The sequence below is a fragment of the Schistocerca piceifrons genome, chromosome 8 (genome assembly GCF_021461385.2).
Source record: "Schistocerca piceifrons isolate TAMUIC-IGC-003096 chromosome 8, iqSchPice1.1, whole genome shotgun sequence".
Taxonomy (NCBI): domain Eukaryota; kingdom Metazoa; phylum Arthropoda; class Insecta; order Orthoptera; family Acrididae; genus Schistocerca; species Schistocerca piceifrons.
The window spans coordinates 335453825-335469762 of NC_060145.1; positions in this window are offsets into that span (position 1 = coordinate 335453825).

Sequence of the window (15938 nt, forward strand, 5' to 3'; positions counted from 1 at the left end):
CAAGCAATCTTTCGATTTGCTTGCTGTCTTTCATTCAATTCATGTGGAACCCATTTTCCCACTTTCTGCATCTTTCCCATAGCTTTCAACCGAAGAGAAACGGCTTTCTGCGTCACATTCAATTGTTCCGCGAGTTCGACAGTTCGTTGTCTTCGAACTTTTTAGGTGGTTTCCCGTGCTCGTCATTTCTTACGTCAAAATTACCAGTTTTGAATTTTTTGGACCACTCGAAACACTGTGTTTTCCCGAAAGCGTGTTCGCCGAAAGCTTCGACGAATATTCGATGCGATTCTGCAGCAATTTTTATCAAATGATAACAAAACACCAATGCTGTCAGCAAATCGTAGTCCGTAGGCACAAAATTCGACGTATTTATGGGTTTGAAACATATACCGATGTATGGAACTTTGGTTACTGTGTGTTGACATTCGTCTTCAGCCGTTACAAGAAGCGGTCTCACGGGCCCTACACTGACGGCTAGCACCATTTACAGGGAAATTCCGGTTTCATACTTCTACACCTAGTAGATGAGAAGCTGACAAATTTCAGGCAATATCTGGAACAATAAACAGAAAACTTATGAACAAAAAGCGAAGAGATACAAAAATTAAATCTGATGAAGCTGTGGAGATACTATTGCTATTATATGGTCGTGAGAGCTGTATAAATAAAAAGAAAGAAGATGGCAAAATACTAGCAGCAACTATAAGATTCTTGAGGAAAGGGCTGCACAAGAAGAGGTTTAACAAAAAATGAAGACATTCGAAATCAGTTGTATGTACACTCTGTTAATGAGGAAATAACTAAATACAGAGAGAGGTGAAAACATGTGATTAGAATGAAGGATGAAAGACTTAACCAAGGAAATCTGGAACTATAACACAAAAGGAGTGAGACATAGGCCGACTAAGGAAACGATAGACATGCTGTGAGACAGAACAGAGACATGCCTTATCGTTATATGTACGACGACGACGACGACGAGTCTTTCTTCAATCTCCAGCGTGAAGAAATGTGATGCACATTAAAAACGAAACCGTGATAACGTCCAATATGATTCACTTAAAAGACGACCGAGAAGTGTAATCACACAAAAACCGTGGGAAAACTGCACCACATGATTTTAGAAGATTAGCTTGATAACATGCGTAAAATTTCCAAGAATGTAAGAATTTAAAAAGAATGTGTCGGCTACATACTACACGAAGAATTACACGGGAGAAGGCTTTTGCAGTATGGGTGCCGCGACTGCTCACATTGGATCTGCAACGAATGGATGAAACATGGGTTCACCACTACTCACCAGAGTCGAAAGAACAATCGAAACAGTGGAAAGAAGCTACGTCTTCAGTCCTTAAGCAGGCGAAGACGATGTCATCAGCGGGACAGGTCATGGCTTCAGTATTTTGCGATGCCGAAAGAATTTCGTTAATTAGCTATCTTGAGAAAAGTTAAACAATAACTGAGGAATGTTATTCTAACTCTGTAATGGATATAGGTGGAAAAATTTGAGTAACCGTATCTAGTTTATAGAAGAAAAAAACATTTTTCATCAAGATAATGTAGCTGCCCGAAAACTGAAGGGGCTGCTCTACAAAGTGTTAGAACAATCGCCCCCCCCCCCCCTCCATCCCACCCCTTTCACAGACCTGGCACCCTCAGACTTTCATCTTCTCTTCCAAAATCAAAAAGTCTGCCTTCTTGGTAAACGTTTTTCGTCCATCCAAGAAGCAATAGCAGCTGTAGATGAGTATTTTGCAGCACTTCCGGAGGAACAATACAAAAAAGGAATAACGTCACTGGAACATTTCTGAATCAGGTGTATTAATCTTAGAGTGGATTACAATGTGGTGAAGAAAGTCATGGGATGCTTCCTATTATCGTGTCGGACCTCCTTTTTCCCTGCCCACTTTTGCAACTCGACGTGCCATGGACTCACCAAGTCATTGGAAATTCCTTGCAGGAATACTGAGCCATGCTGCCTTTATGGCGGAAATGTTGCCGGTGAAGGATGTTGTACAAGAACTCACACCTCGATTATATCCCATAAATGTTCGACGCGATTCACATCGGGCGATCATTCTCTCGCATAGTCCAGAATGTTCTTTATATCAATGACGAAATATTGTGGCCGGGTGACACGGCATCGTTGTTTGGGAACCCGAAGATGACGAATGGCTGCAAATGGTCTCCAAGTAGCCGACCATAACCATTTCCATACAATGGTCGGTTGAGATGGACCAGAGGACTCATTTCATTCCATGCAACCACAGCTCCATCGTGGACAGCTTGCACAGTGCCTCGTTGACAATTTGGGTCAATAGCTTCGGTGGGTCTGTGCCACACTCGAACCCTATCCCGCGCTCTTACCAACTGTAATCAGCACTCATCTCATCAGGCCACTGTTTTCCAGTCGAGTCCAACCGATACGGTCACGAGCTTAGGAGAGACGCTGCAGGCGATGTCGCAGTGTTAGGAAAGACGCGTCAGTCGTCTGCTGCCATAGCCCATTAACGCCAAATTTCGCCGTACTGTCCTTAAGAATAAGTTCGTTGTAGTCCCACATTGGTTTCTGAGGTTATTTCACGCAGTGTTTCTTGTCTGTTAGCACTGACAACTCTACGCAATCGTTGTTGCTCTCGGTCGTTAAATGAACTTCGTCGGCCAATGGGATCTCCGTGGTGAGAGGTCACGCCTGAAATTTGGTGTTCTCTGCACCCTGTTGACACTGAGGATCTCAGAATATTCAATTCCCTAATGATTTCCGAAATGGAATGTCCTATGCTGTAGCTCCAACTACCCCCCGTACAAAGTCTGTTAATTTCCATCGTGCGGCGACAACCACGTCGGAAACCTTTTCACATAAATCACCTGAGTGCAAATAACAGCTACACCAATGCAGTGCCTTGTGTACACGATACTACCGTCCTCTGTATATGTGCATTTCACTACCCCATGACTTTTGTGAATAAGCCGGCCGCCGTGGCAGAGCGGTTCTAGGCGCTTCATCCAGAACTGCACTGTTGCTACGGTCGCAGGTTCGAATCCTGCCTCGGGCATGGATGTGTGTGATGTCCTTAGGTTGGTTAGATTTACGTAGTTCTAAGTTCTAGGGGACTGATGACCTCAGATATTAAGTCCCATAGTGATCAGAGCCATTTGAACCATTTTGTATTGTGAATACGAGGGAGAGTGAATAAATGAGTCGTAAATTGGGTAGACACATCAGAGTCACGTGCACTAACCTGAATTTTTTTTCCTTTTCCACATTCTCCCCTTGCAAACTTAAACACTTTTCAAAACATCGTTCGACAAGGCGTTAAAAGTTTGCAGCATAAAATTCTTGCGGCAGCGTTCACATCTAAGAATTGACCTCTAGGGATATAAAAAGTTTATTTGGTTCCTTAAACCGCTGCAACCCACAAGACCGATGTGTTCTGCGGGTAGCGAAATACGCCTAGACGGGGTAACAATCTGCATGACTGGATACTCAGGTCGGCCAGGACGCTCCTTGTTTGTGATTTTTCCTTGTCCTTTGCCGAATTCGTGAATCCAGTCGAACACAGATTTTCATGAAATATAGTTCTAACCATATACGGGACGAATTTTCATTACGAACGTGCCCTGCAGACAGTCCCTCGACTTACAAAAGTCGCGTTGTTCTAGTCGGGTACACATTTTTAACTCACCTATCATGTTAGTCTCATTGCAGATCGTCAACTGTTGGTGGCAGGTGTCGGTTATCTTCCACGCAACATGTGCTGTCACCTTCTACATGCGCACAGGCGCGTTAAATTTAAAACGATTTTCAGTATTCTGGTGTTTGCTACTTTCTTATTGGCTCGTTCTCGTATGACTGTAGTGAAGACTATGAATTTCTGGGCGTTTGTTCATCATACCTTACTTGTTCATTATCGTTGCAGAGTTTGACTTCCGCAGTTTGTTCTCATTTATCAAATTCATTTTATTTTTACTGGGAGAACCTGTTTAACTGGTGCAGTTAATATGCCGTGACGCGTTGTAATCCTCTCACTAGACATCCACATGTATGTAAGGAAAGATTATCTTTCAGAGCTCTGACTGACAGGGTTTGTGCATCATCACGTGATAGGGCGTACACACTAGCTCGTCGCTCGATCGGTATCTTTCTGCCGAAGGCATGGTAGATATTTCAGGCTGATGTTCCTGAGTCTGAAGACGCACCTCGTTACAACACTGTTATGGAACTGCACACATTTCTGGACAATTCGGACCTCACTTTGAGCGTGTGTTGCCATCGTTGGACTGTTCGAGGTGATACAATTCCAGGACCACCACAATCACTGTAATTACCGTGTTCGTTCCTGAGTCCAAATTAGTAACTTTGTCCTAAAACACATGGACACGTTGCGGCGGGGCAGTTGGGACACTATGTTTGCTAGTACTGAGTGAAGCAAGCTGCAAAATTAATGTCCACCTACTTCAGTATAGCGTTCGTTCACCATCCGTTGCTCTACTATGCAGTCGATGTTACAAGCAGCGTTGAAGAAAACCATCGTCCATACTTACGACTGCATAGTCGGCGTAACTCAGGTAACAAAATAAACCCGCAAATCTCTAGTAATAACGGGCATAAGGCGATGTTTCCTTCCTTCATTGAAAATGTCCGCTTATCGATACTAATGTTTTTTATTGTCTTTTAGCTGTGGTGTCAACAAGCCCACATTTACGTCAATAGCACATCCACTACTAGTTCATGCAGCTTATGTCACATGCAAGACAGCCAGAAATGTGCTGAGTCCAACCCGAAATACTACGAGATTAATACAGTCAATACTCTGCTACGAAATGAGTTTCTCACTCGTTCCTTTTCAGGGGTTTCTTCAAATGAAGATGCTCGCCAAAAATGTTCTGTAAATGCATACTGAACACGCCACGCAGAATTCTTTACAAAGGCTGATAGTTTCACATGCGGTTTTCTCTACAACAAACACTCCAAAATCTCCCAAACTTCACAGATCTGCCCGTAACTGCATCTGCTTGCACGCCGATAGAAACCGAATGCGATATATTAGTCTTGTCTTCATTTTACAAATAATTTTTTCGGTCACGTCTAACATGACCTTCTCGTTCGGCAGCTAGTCCGCGACTGACTATATGCCTTTGCTTTCAGGGCGTATGACTTATCCCAACGCGCGGGAAAGACTTTACTCTCATTGGTTGATCAAACGAGCAGCCAATCAGATTAATCTTTCATGATCATATTCGCTCTCAAACTGGTTTACTTCAATCAACATTCGCAGGTGCATCTACGTCATTTCGTACTGCAAGTATTAACAAAATGTCCCATCGTACCAAACAAAACGAAAAGTAAGAGAAACCTATGCTTGAAATATACTTTAGAACTGATTATCGTCTTACTACCTTTCTGGCTGCCTTATTACGTCTCATAGACGTCTCATAGACGTACGTCAACCGCCAGTTAGGGAGATTCACAGTTTATCATGACATCCTGGTGGCGTAACACTTGCTAGTTATGTAAGGTGTAATACAATATAGAATTGAAATTTGACGTATGTCCCACATATACACATTCACTTTCATTTACCTGCACCCTAACACAAAATATAAATATTAACTTTTAAACTGTTACTTCCATTATGAATGAAAATTTTCGAAAGTTTAGAATTGAAAATCTTTATAAAATAAATCAGCACACTAAGAGTGCTATTACTGTTTTCAAACAACAACAAAATATAAACTGTTATTATTACTATCTGAATTTATTTTCATAAGTGTCGGTTAAGTACTTTTTAATAGGTTTTATATATCTCTGAAACTATTGTAGGTAGTGGTATCAAATTTCGACACAAAGCTCATCTGAATAACAAAAGGTCATGTAACAAATTTGGAATAAGTCAGCTAATATTTAACGTAGTTATTTAGTTTCTTTGGTGAGGTGAATAAGTGATTTTAGTACGCGCCACAGTGAGCATTCTCAAGGTCTTCTTAGCAACAGGTGGGGCTATGAAGCATACGGCAGGCCACATGCTGGCCGCCACCGAACGATGCTATATTGCAAGATTCCAAAACAGCTTGCCATAACGTAATAAACTTACAGCAAAAATCTGCAGTCGCGTAATAGCTGCGACGCTACAATGCACAAGATCTCATAGTCAGTCTTACTGATGCAGCACCAGATCTTCATGACAGACTCGGACATCCATATGCCGACGACATGAAGCTTGTTTGCATGTTGCTAATAGCTTTTTTAACTGTCAACCATATATTTATAAAACCTATTTTTTACATTATATTTGGCCTGTCTTTTGTTTCACCTGTCCAGCCTGCTAAAACATTACTTCGTGATCCCCATTCTATGACAATACCTGAAAAGTGAAAATGTCAAACGTTCTAAATGCCAGTTTTCCACACAACGCGTTTTCAGTGGTATTGCGTTCTCGGCCCTCTGCTGCATGTCTCTAGACTTGGTCAAAGTGGCAAATCGAGGAGAAAATGTTTCAGACATTCATTAGTAAATGGCGCATGTCCTTTGTGCCGAATGATGTTTATGGTAAGCCTGACATGGTTTGAAGAGATAACACACAAGATTTTGGTGAGTGGGCACAGCTTTTTGAGGTGCGGCAGATATTTTGTAATTACAGAGTAGCGATGAAATCAAAGCAAGACCTTTATTCCACAACATCTGTACAACACTGTTAAGTCAGCTAAAGTTGCGAACCCATTCCATATAGAGCCGATGCACAGAACTGACTTCTTTGATTTTAAAGTTTCTGCCGAAACATTGCTGTCAATGCATGCTTGTAAGTTCTCCAAATGAAATATGATCAAAACGTCTCATCCATCTCAAATAGCTATTAATTCTTTCTCTGAAAAACAAGAATGAAAAATTTCAATGTATTGAAAAGAGGGAAGACCATGGATACTGTATGTCATGCTGTATTTTATGTAAAAAACAGGCATGTTCATCAATTGCAAAACAAGTAGATCTTTTGATGATGTTGCCATTTCTGTAGCACATTAAGTACAAAACACTAGGTTAATTTGCATACTTTTTATGTGAAACTCAGTACAATAGTTTAAGATCGTTGGTGACAAAGAAGAATGCGCTAGAAATGGCGTTCAGAAGCATGTGAAATTCGAAAAGTGTAACAGAAAATGGTGGGAGTACATAACTAATTACTTAATTCGGTATCAAAGGCGGTACAATAGTCTAAGGAAATGGGGGTGACATGGGAAACCCACTTAACAGAACAATAGGTTAAGTACCAACAAAGGGTCAAACATTAGGTTAAGACACACAGAGTACAGTGTCGAACATTAGGTCATGCAACATGTTTGTCCCATATAATTACTTCTTACAAGAACCCCCATGAACCATGGACCTTGCCGTTGGTGGGGAGGCTTGCGTGCCTCGGCGATACAGATGCCCGTACCGTAGGTGCAACCACAACGGAGGGGTATCTGTTGAGAGGCCAGACAAACGTGTGGTTCCTGAAGATGGGCAGCAGCCATTTCAGTAGTTGCAGGGGCAACAGTCTGGATAATTGACTGATCTGGCCTTGTAACATTAACCAAAACGGCCTTGCTGTGCTGGTACTGCTAACGGCTGAAAGCAAGGGGAAACTACAGCCGTAATTTTTCCCGAGGGCATGCAGCTTTACTGTATAATTAAATGTTGATGGCGTCCTCTTGGGTAAAATATTCCGGAGGTAAAATAGTCCCCCATTCGGATCTCCGGGCGGGGACTACTCAAGAGGACGTCGTAATCAGGAGAAAGAAAATTGGCATTCTACGGATCGGAGCGTGGAATGTCAGATCCCTTAATCGCGCAGGTAGGTTAGAAAATTTAAAATGGGAAATGGATAGGTTAAAGTTAGATATAGTGGGAATTAGTGAAGTTCGGTGGCAGGAGGAACAAGACTTTTAGTCAGGTGATTACAGGGTTATAAATACAAAATCAAATAGGGGTAATGCAGGAGTAGGTTTAATAATGAATAAAAAATAGGAGTGCGGGTAAGCTACTACAAACAGCATAGTGAACGCATTATTGTGGCCAAGATAGACACAAAGCCCATGCCTACTACAGTAGTACAAGTTTATATGCCAACTAGCTCTGCAGATGATGAAGAAATTGATGAAATGTATGACGAGATAAAATAAATTATTCAGGTAGTTAAGGGAGACGAAAATTTAATAGTCATGGGTGACTGGAATTCGTCAGTAGGAAAAGGTAGAGAAGGAAACATAGTAGGTGAATATGGATTGGGGGGAAGAAATGAAAGAGTAAGCCGCCTTGTAGAATTTTGCACAGAGCATAACTTAATCATAGCTAACACTTGGTTCAAGAATCATGAAAGAAGGTTGTATACCTGGAAGAATCCTGGAGATACTAAAAGGTATCAGATAGATTACATAATGGTAAGACAGAGATTTAGGAACCAGGTTTTAAATTGTAAGACATTTCCAGGGGCAGATGTGGATTCTGACCACAATCTATTGATTATGAACTGCAGATTGAAACTGAAGAAACTGCAAAAAGGCGGGAATTTAAGGAGATGGGACCTGGATAAACTGAAAGAACCAGAGGTTGTAGAGAGTTTCAGGAAGAGCATAAGGGAACAATTGACAGGAATGGGGGAAAGAAATACAGTAGAAGAAGAATGGGTAGCTTTGAGGGATGAAGTAGTGAAGGCAGCAGAGGATCAAGTAGGTAAAAAGACGAGGGCTAATAGAAATCCTTGGGTAACAGAAGAAATATTGAATTTAATTGACGAAAGGAGAAAATATAAAAATGCAGTAAATGAAGCAGGCAAAAACGAATACAAACGTTTCAAAAATGAGATCAACAGGAAGTGCAAAATGGCTAAGCAGGGATGGCTAGAGGACAAATGTAAAGATGTGGAGGCTTGTCTCACTAGGGGTAAGATAGATACTGCCTACAGGAAAATTAAAGAGACCTTTGGAGAGAAGAGAACCACTTATATGAATATCAAGAGCTCAGATGGCAACCCAGTTCTAAGCAAAGAAGGGAAGGCAGAAAGGTGGAAGGAGTATATAGAGGGTTTATACAAGGGCGATGTACTTGAGGACAATATTATGGAAATGGAAGAGGATGTAGATGAAGAAGAAATGGGAGATAAGATACTGCGTGAAGAGTTTGACAGAGCGCTGAAAGACCTGAGTCGAAAAAAGGCCCCGGGAGTAGACAACATTCCATTAGAACTACTGATGGCCTTGGGAGAGCCAGTCCTGACAAAACTCTACCATCTGGTGAGCAAGATGTATGAGACAAGCGAAATACCCACAGACTTCAAGAAGAATATAATTATTCCAATCCCAAAGAAAGCAGGTGTTGACAGATGTGAAAATTACCGAACTATCAGTTTAATAAGTCACAGCTGCAAAATACTAACGCGAATTTTTTACAGACGAATTGAAAAACTGGTAGAAGCGGACCTCGGGGAAGATCAGTTTGGATTCCGTAGAAATGTTGGAACACGTGAGGCAATATTAACCTTACGACTTATCTTAGAAGAAAGATTAAGAAAAGGCAAACCTACGTTTCTAGCATTTGTAGACTTAGAGAAAGCTTTTGACAACGTTAACTGGAATACTCTCTTTCAAATTCTGAAGGTGGCAGGGGTAAAATACAGGGAGCGAAAGACTATTTACAATTTGTACAGAAACCGGATGGCAGTTATAAGAGTCGAGGGGCACGAAAGGGAAGCAGTGGTTGGGAAAGGAGTGAGACAGGGTTGTAGCCTCTCCCCGATGTTATTCAATCTGTATATTGAGCAAGCAGTAAAGGAAACAAAAGAAAAATTCGGAGTAGGTATTAAAATTCATGGAGAAGAAGTAAAAACTTTGAGGTTCGCCGATGACATTGTAATTCTGTCAGAGACAGCAAGGGACTTGGAAGAGCAGTTGAACGGAATGGACAGTGTCTTGAAAGGAGGATATAAGATGAACATCAACAAAAGCAAAACAAGGATAATGGAATGTAGTCAAATTAAATCGGGTGATGCTGAGGGGATTAGATTAGGAAACGAGACACTTAAAGTAGTAAAGGAGTTTTGCTATTTAGGGAGTAAAATAACTGATGATGGTCGAAGTAGAGAGGATATAAAATGTAGACTGGCAATGACAAGGAAGTCGTTTCTGAAGAAGAGAAATTTGTTAACATCGAGTATAGATTTAAGTGTCAGGAAGTCGTTTCTTAAAGTATTTGTATGGAGTGTAGCCATGTATTTAAGTGAAGCATGGACGATAACCAGTTTGGACAAGAAGCGAATAGAAGCTTTCGAAATGTGGTGCTACAGAAGAATGCTGAAGATAAGGTGGGTAGATCACGTAACTAATGAGGAGGTATTAAATAGGATTGGGGAGAAGAGAAGTTTGTGGCACAACTTGACTAGAAGAAGGGATCGGTTGGTAGGACATGTTTAGAGGCATCAAGGGATCACAAATTTAGCATTGGAGGGCAGCGTGGAGGGTAAAAATCGTAGAGGGAGACCAAGAGATCAATACACTAAGCAGATTCAGAAGGATGTAGGTTGCAGTAGGTACTGGGAGATGAAGAAGCTTGCACAGGATAGGGTAGCATGGAGAGCTGCATCAAACCAGTCTCAGGACTGAAGACCACAACAACAAGAACTACATGTTTCCAAACAGCAGAGAATGATGAGCAAGTGAAATCCATCCCCCCAAAACTGAATTTTTTATAAATAAATAATATACCCTCGAATTTCCTGTTATGAGAACCTTCCTCTCCACCAAAGAGACACCAGTTTCCATATATACCATACACTGCCTTGAATCCCCTAAATTGTTCAAATAAACAATATTCCACGCATTGTCTAAATTGTTTAAACAATATTCCATACACAGCAATAAATTTCCTGACAAATTATTTAACTAAATAAATAAACTATATTTCATACATTGTCATAAATGATTAAATAATATTCTGTACATTGTCTAAAATTTTCAACGATATTCCATTCACTGCAACCGAATTCCCTCCAAATGACTGGTAAACTGAGTCTTTTCCCTGCCAATTTCTGGGAGGAAGGGTGAGAGGGGAGATGGTTTACCAGAGGGGGAAAGGTTAATTAATTGATCAATTTCATTAAGTAGTCAATCAAATAAGAGTGAGAGGGGCTATTCAAATAACTCAGACCTGAAAGTGTACCTGTAGCAGCGAGGGAAGAGGTTTCCTGAGTGGTGGGAGGGGGGTGGGGGAAGGGAGAGGGGGTGGGGAACAACAGGTTAAGGACCTGTCAATCAAAAGGAAGGATCCCTTTAACAGAGCAATAGGTTAAGTACCTGTCAATCGAAGGAGAACAATAGCTTAAGTATCTGTCAAACAAAGCAGAACAATAGGTTTGGCTCTGAGTGCATACCTGCCCCTGATGTAGGCTACCTGCACTAACAAAATGCCCTTGAACATACTTTGTTCCACTAGTGGTTGCCAGTCCAAAAATAATGGAATAAGAGAGAAGTTTCCTGATCTCCTCAAGTTGCTGCTGTGTAGTTGTAAAAGGCAAAAAGAGATCAAACCTTAATATCACGTTCACTACTAGGTCATTGAAATAGAACTTCAGTCTCCCTTTTGGGAAAAGTGGGAAAGGCAATCATTCTTCTGTTTTCAAAGATCCGCCCATACATATGCCTTAAGCGGCATAGAGTAACCTGGGAAATCCTAAATCAGAGAGATAGAGCAGTGGTTTGATCCACATCCTCCAGAATATGAGCTCTACCTCTTAACTTCGCTGTCCCCTCAATGCTTTGCAGCCACTTTGATTCTACAGAGTCCAAAGTTTTTAGAGGAAATGAGTCCCTTGTTCGTTTCGAAAACACCAGGTCATCACACCCATCAGAGCGAACATCTTACGCTCTGTGTAGGTACAGCAACTGTCACACTTGTAGACGAATATATAAGGGTGGTCTGGTAGTGACAATTAGAATTCGTCTCCAAAAAACTTTAATTTTACAAAATTATTTTTTATTTTTAATGCCCATCTTTCAGCTATGTTTCGGTAACGTTATTCCATCTGTGTAAAGTTCTTATGGTGGTGCAAAATACTCGTCTACACGTGGTTGGACGAACAGTAAAGCAAAGGAGCCAAATCTAGGGACTATGGCACATGTCCCACATGGGAGGTATAATTCAATTTAATCAGTCTGTGTGGTAGTGTGTATTCTAATTAACGCACTGATAGAGCAGACCAGAGCAAATAATTGAACAGTGGAGGTGTCACCTCTCACATTTGTAAGCAGAGTCAAAAAATGTATACAAGTTATTCTAATCCAGGGAACTGAGAAGGTATTCTAACAACTCAAAATTATGCTGTTCATCTTAACACTGTACCACCAAAGAAACAAATTGGAAAACAGGTAATTAATTAAAAACTCCCTTAGTAACACGAAAGGAACTGACTGGGTCGAAATGTCAATAAGAAAGTTTTTGTTTCAGGTCCCATTGATATTGAAGCACTACTTTTTATTTGTGATAATTCAAGTGCAGAAATACAGTAGTAATGTTTTAACTAGTAGAACTATAAATGATGAAAACGATTCCTCATATCTTAAAATTTTTTTCTAAAGAGAATAATGAATTTAATTTCAAGAAAATATCTCTCAGTATCGATTTGTCTCACTTACACAACTCCATTCTTGATCAAATGTTTCAAAGGTTACTGCAGAATTCCCTGTGATTTTGAGGAAAAATGGCATCATCATCACAGATCTACAGTTTTGCAATTAATAAACATTCCAGTTTATCACATAAAGTATGGCAGGACATACAGTAGGCATGATCTTCCCTCTTTTCAGTACACTGAAATTTTTCATTCTTCTGTTTCAGAGAAAGAGTTAATAGCTATTTGAGACAGATAAGACGTTTTGATCATACTTCAATTGAAGAACTTACAGGCACAAGCTTTACAATCAAAGAAGTCAGTTCTGTGCATTGGCTCTGTTTGGAATATGGAAATAAATAAACTATATTCTATACATTTCCATAAATAATTAAATAATATTCTGTACACTGTCTAAAGTGTTTAAAGAATGTTCCATACATTGCAACCGAATTCCCTCCAAATTACTGATCAACTGGGCCTTTCTTCTACCAATTTCTGGGAGGGAGGGGGTTTACCAGAGGGGGAGAGGTTAATTAATTGATCAATTTAATTAAGTAGTCAATCACATTGATAAGAGGGAGATGGGCTATCCCAATAACTCAGACCTGAAAGTGTACCTGTAGCAGCGAGGGGGTAGGTTTTCTGAGGGATGGGGCAGAGAACAATAGGTTAAGAACCTGCCAATTAAAAGGAAGGATCTTTTTAGCAGAATAATAGGTTAAATACCTGTCAATAAAAGGAGAACAATAGGTTTGCCCCTGAGTGCATACCCGCCCATGATGTAAGCAACCTGCACTAACAAAATGTGCTCAAACATAGTTTGTTCCACTAGTGCTACAGACGTTCATTGGAGAATTAGTAGCAGTATTTCTATAACAAACGAACCAGTAGTCATTAGCGATCTGTAGATGCCTAGATTCGTTCACTGTAAGATGACAAAAATATTATTTATGTGATACGTACTAAGTGCATCAATTAAGGAGAACTTCATTAGAATCAGACTACTCATCATTTGCATCTTTCATCTCATAGAAAGGTACAACTTAATTGAGATGACTTCTATTGACAGTAAATAGTAACTTTTATAAGTTAGCAACATGAGATTTACCTTTTGTAGATTCTGTAGCAAAGTTTTGGAAGATGTCGTTCAGTGGTAGATATTTCGTTTTTGGTTTGTATGATGGCTAGCTTTTAAAGAGCAGGGTAAAACTTTGCAAAGAAAAGTATTTTTTCTTATCTAACTACTAAATATTTTTTTAACCCCCCCCCCTTTTTTACAACAGTTCAGGTTATTATTTGGAAAAATTGTTTCGTACATGGACAAGTTTCATGGCAGACGTCTTCTGCAAAGAAAACAATAGAATTTGCCATCTTCACGGCGAATATTAGTTATTGTTAATAAAGTTTAATATTTTCTGTTTAGAAATTAGAATGCTCATCAGCAGAGCAAATCATTATCGGAAATAATAATATCGCGGTAATTGCGATGAATAAGACGTCATAAGACAAAAATAATAATTACAATATTAAGAAATAGAGCTCACTAGAGCTAAAATGTCTGACAAGATAGAATCTGATAGTTCTAGAGGCTAACAGAAAAGTGCTAGAACAATAGGGAGCCGAAAATCGGTCACGCATCGTAATTTATAGTAGTAACAGAGACGTTAATGCTGCGCCGATCACAGTAAGCTTGGCATTAACACTCAGGCCATCAGCGTTACGTGATCGCTGCAGTTAACGCAAAATATGTTTTTCCTTTGACATAAATTATTAATTATTTCTACGGAGTCACGGGAGGCATTATTTCACATTGCTCCCCGGTCTGTTACTTTAAAATTATATTTGTAACTGAAATTTTAAAATAACATGTCCTAATATAGACGACTACAAATATTTTCCGGATTTACATGTCTTTAGTCATTTACACATACGAGCCTTCATTGTCTGCTCATTATTACTATGCGTGTCCTCATATTAACTTGCCGATTTTGTTGTCAGGATGGGCTCACCCACTTGGCAGAGGGGGAACTGGGAAAAACAAAACCGGATATGAAAGAAAAAAAAGTGCCCGTCAGTCGAGGAACACACATCTCACAAAGGTCGTTTACATTTTTCATTATGGATTCCATTTTGGTTAACAAATTATATAATCCAATAATTTACTTAGTTATTGGAAAAAAATCAACATTTTCTCTAGTACGGTAATGCTAATAGGTACATAATATTTCGGAAGCATAGGTGTCATATACAACGATATGCTTTCTCAACAAATCTAAATGTTTTCCTATTGCTGTAGGATGCAACATTCTTAGTTTGTTTAAAGCTGTAAATGCGAGTGAGTTAAATAATTCAAGTATTTTGTATCTGATAGACGAATCATATACACTTCACATTTGGATAGCAAATTGTTATTGCAAAAAAGAAAATCTTTATACTAAATATTTCATTACGATAAAACTGTATAAGATGTTAAATACATTTTTGTACTCGCTAATATCTCAGTTAAATTTGAAAATAACTTAGGAAAATTGCTTAAGTATTTCAATTTAGTACTGTTAAATACGCTACTGGCCATTAAAATTGCTAGACCAAGAAGAAATGCAGATGATAAACGGGTATTCATTGGACAAATATATTATACTAGAACTACCATGTGATTACATTTTCACGCAATTTGGGTGCATAGATCCTGAGAAATCAGTACCCAGAACAAACACCTCTGGCCGTAATAACGGCCTTGACACGCCTGGGCATTGAGTCAAACAGAGCTTGGATGGCGTGTACAGGTACAGCTGCCCATGCAGCTTCAACACGATACCACATTTCATCAAGAGAAGTGACTGGCGTATTGTGACGAGCCAGTTGCCCGGCCACCATTCACCAGACGTATTCAGATGGTGAGAAATCTGGAGAATGTGCTGGCCAGGGCAGCAGTCGAACATTTTCTGTATCCAGAAAGGCCCGTACAGGACCTGCAACATGCGGTCGTGCATTATCCTGCTGAAACGTAGGGTTTCGCAGGGATCGAATGAAGGGTAGAGCCATGGGTCGTAACACATCTGACATGTAACGTCCATTGTTCAAAGTGCCGTCAATGCGAACAAGGGGTGACCGAGATGTGTAACCAATGGAACCCCATACCATCACGCCGGGTGATACGCCAGTATGGCAATGACGAATACACGCTTCCAATGTGCGTTCACAGCGATGTCGCCAAACACGGATGCGATCATGATGATGCTGTAAACAGAACCTGGATTCATCCGAAAAAATGACGTTTTGCCATTCGTGCAC